Below are 4,377 nucleotides of genomic sequence, written 5' to 3'. Positions count from 1 at the left end.
AATAAATGCTCTTATTAGATCTGAATTATTAAATTAGTGTATGCTCTCTTATATGCATGGTGAGCTACACCCTTCTATTTTATATACATAAAGACTAACTAAGTTCTCAATTGATCATATAACTCTAAGGCCTAGTTTGGGTAACTAACTTAATTAAGCTCCTTTTGATAAAATAACTTAAACAATAAATGACTCTGTTAAAAGTAACTTATAAATAAGTTATTTTGTGTTTGGATTTTTAACTCTAAAAGTGCTTGTTTTAAAGAAATGTAATGAAAAGTAGAAGTATTATGAGAGAAGTCATTTTTTTTAACTTCTCTATAAGCTCCAAAATAGCTTCTTAGAAAGTTGCAATTTGGTTTTGAAAATTGCACCGACATTAATACTACTACTTTTTATAAGTCAAAAGTTAAAAAAAGCTACTTCTAGAGTTTCCCAAACGGGCCCTAACTAACTCTCCTTCTCTTTGTTACTCCCTTCAGCTTCTTTGACCTTAACAATTAAGTGTTTTTAATTATATTTTTTATCCGAATGTTACAAATTCGACGTAATAACTCGACATTATGAGTTACAAATTCGGCAAATTTACATTATAGCTCGGTGTTATATAAGCCCAACAGACTACGTCCAACAGTCAAAATGTTCGATCTATATCATCGTCCGTTACACCCTTATTATTACCCTTCAATTCAGACAATAAACCACAAAGGTAACCAACCTTTGTACTCTCACTTATAAAAGGTACGATCTTCTATCCTAAAAACACATTGAATTCTCAATACCGACTTAAGATTCGAAGTGCCTTTGCAGGTACACTCCCCTCTTGTTTCTTGCCCACGCTCTCCGCGATTGGACATCTCCCCCGGAGTGAAGCTCGGACTTTCCCAATGCTTAAAGATCGGCACCAAAGATAATAACTCGACGCCAACTCTCAGAAGCTGAGCTCCCCCTTCAGGTATCTACACAGGAACAATTGGTGCCCACCGTGGGGCCAAGAATATAATTCTTTCCATATATCATCGGCCTCGACGTTCTCGCTTGGAGCCATGGCTGAACGACTTCCACCCATACCATCTGAGCTCCTTCAGATGGTGACCGAGTTATGACAAGCCAACCAATGCATGGCCGAAGAGAACCAGAGAATGGAAAATCAGATAGCCAATTTAAATAATACCCGAATCGAAAACAACAACAATCGACAAAAACGAACGGAAGAAGCCATGCATCAGTTAGGGCCGACGCATGTCTCTGAAACTGCTCGGCACGAAGAGGAGCAACCCGTGCATAATGAGGAAGCTCGACCAGAAGATGAGGATGACAACCTAGAAAGCTCCCCTGGGCCGCTCACGGCTGAGGTGATGAATTTTGTGTTGCCTAGAAGATTCACTCTGTCGACCACTCTGACCCCCTATGATGGGCTGGGTGATCCAAAGAAATACATCAAAAAGTTCACCTCCATAATGATAGTAAACGGTGCATCTGATAAAGTTTTATGTCATTGTTTTCCATCTTACTTAGATGGTCCTACACTTGATTGGTTTTGCTCTTTGCCTGCAGGTTCTATTTCTTATTTTCGAGATCTATCAAAGCCCTTCGAGGAGCATTTTGCTGGATCAGCCATCTACCTACATGACTCGGACTACCTGAATACAATCAAACAAGGCCAACATGAAAGCCTCAGAGACTACATGATACACTTCACAAAAATAGCCATGAGTATACCCGACCTCCACCCCGAGGTGGAACTGCACGCAATAAAAAGTGGACTTCGACCTGGAAAATTCCAAGAGACCATTGCCGTAGCCAAACCTAAAACTATGGCCGAGTTTCGTGAAAAGGCGAAATGTCAAATTGACATTGAATAACTCCGACAAGCTAGGAAAACAGAAAAACCACTACACAGAGACGACGACAAAAAACGAGACAACAGGAAAAACTTCAAACCAACTCCCCGATATGATTCTTACACCCAGTTCAACACCAAGCATGACGACATCATCTAGGAGATCTTAAATTCAAAGTTGATCAAGCCACCCAAAAAAGCCGGCAGCTATCCAGATTTGAAAGGCACAGATAGATCAAAATACTGCTCTTTTCATAAAAAATACAGACATACCACTGACGAGTGTGTCATTGCCAAAGACCTTCTGGAGCGGTTAGCTCGGCAAGGTCACCTCGACAAGTACATCGGCGGCCACATACAACGACGCGCACCCTACTCTGGTGACCAAAGCTTGGCAACACAACATGGCCGAGATAAAGATCGACTGAACACCAATTCTCCCGACCAACCAAGACGTATTATTAACTGTATTTCTGGAGGTTTTGCAGGTGGAGGAGCCACAAGCTTGGCAAGAAAGCGATCTTACCGAGCTATGCTTTCCATAGAAGTCGATCAAAATCAATAGCATGCACCTCCACACTCTCCTCAGATAACATTCTAGACATCCGACCATAACACCAACGTAACAAATCTAGACGACCCGGTCGTGATTTCCCTGCATCTCAAACACCGAGCAGCAACACCCTTCAACCTTCCACTGGAGACCTGGTTGGTTTCTCAGGTGAGAGAGTCCCGTTTATGGGCTCTGTGTGGTTACACACCACACTCGGTGAGGTTCCCTTATCAAAAACTTTAGATATTCAATATTTAGTTGTTGACTATTTTAGTCCTTACAATTTGATACTTGGCCGATCTTTCTTAAATAGGTTTGGGGCCATTGTTTCTACAATTCATCTCTGTGTTAAGTTTCCTTTGCAGGATAACACAATTGCAACTATTTATAGTGATGCCCGAGAAGCCAGAGAATGCTACAACAACAGTTTTAAAAGACCTAACCAAAACATACACACTCATGTGCACAACATCGGCAACCAAGGCGACCTACCAGCCCTGGCCGACCTTGATCCCAGGGCAGGGACCCTCGAACGACCAACCCCAACAGAAGATTTGGATAAAATTTATTTTGCAGAAAGCTCGGACGAGTTTACTTACGTCGGTTCCACATTAAGCTCCGAAGACAAGGCCTTATACCGAGCATTTTTATAACAAAATGCCGACCTGTTTGCTTGGACCCCAGCTGATATGCCAGGCACCGATCCATCCATCATATTCCACAGGCTGGCATTAGATCTGTCTGTCTGACCTATAGCACCGAAAAAGCGGAATCTCGGCCATGACCGAAAACAAGCCTCTCTAGAAGAAACCAAGAAGCTCATCAATGCCGGATTCATCCAGAAAATCAGATTCACAACATCGTTGGTGACGGGCAGAAAATTGCTGATTAAGAATTTGATATAGAAATAACATTGTGAGTACAGTTCTTAACCGACAAAAACTCCACTTATCAATTTAGAAAGAATTGTCACAAATTGAGAATAAATTTCTTGGATTAGAATTCCCAGGTCGTCTCCCAACGAGTTGACAAAAGAGGGTAATTTATTGATCAAGAATTTTCCGAGAAATTTTAGAGTTGGAGAACAGAAAAATAAATGATTATAAATTAAAGTAATGAAAATTGACGATAGAATTTATATAATTAAAATAAAAGCCTTGACCAGGAGAAGATTAATTGGAAGTTCTATCCTTGTTGGATTTTTCTCAAGTATGATAGTAAGAGGTTGTTGTTTTTACTTAGTTAACCTTTACCGAATAAAGAAAAGTCAAGTAATTGAGCTAACTCTGATTCACAAGTCCTAATCCTCTCCTATGGAAGGATTAGCGTTAGTGACTAGAGAGTTAGCCAACAACTTCCAATTAAAATTGACACTTGAGTATTCCAACTTAAGGGTCTCCTGTTAATCAACTCCCAAGTCAAGTTAGGAGTCTACTCCATTAACATGAATGCCATTTTCATAAACGATAAAAGGGGAAGCAAAGAAGACATGGAAATTCAAATAAAAATAATAACAAAAAATTAATTAAAGGTAAAAATAATTCTTTGCATTAATAAATTCCAAAACCATAGATATTCATATGTAATATCTGAACAGGGTTAATGGGTGATTAAAAGAGTAAGGGAATAAAGAAACAAACTAGAATGATAGAAACTTCAACGGAGGTAGTAACTCTTCTCAATATCCAAATCAAAAGCATAAAACTAGAAATCTATGAATGTGAAGAACCCTAGAGGAAGTAGTATTTTCTCTCCAAGATTCAAAACTAAAAACTAAAAACTATGTAAATGTGAATGTGTCTTGAGTCTCTGCTTGTCCCCGGGCTCTAGTTTGTGTTTTTGGGCCGAAAACTGGTTCCAAACTCAGCCCAAAATCGCCCCCAGCGTCTTCTGAGATTTTTGCACGTGGCGGACGTCACGCGTACACGTCAGTCACGCGTACGCGTCAGTCACGCGTACGCGTCAGATACGCGCACGTGTC

The sequence above is a fragment of the Arachis ipaensis genome, chromosome B10 (genome assembly GCF_000816755.2).
Source record: "Arachis ipaensis cultivar K30076 chromosome B10, Araip1.1, whole genome shotgun sequence".
NCBI lineage: Eukaryota > Viridiplantae > Streptophyta > Magnoliopsida > Fabales > Fabaceae > Arachis > Arachis ipaensis.
Note: the sequence above shows the minus strand (reverse complement) of the source record.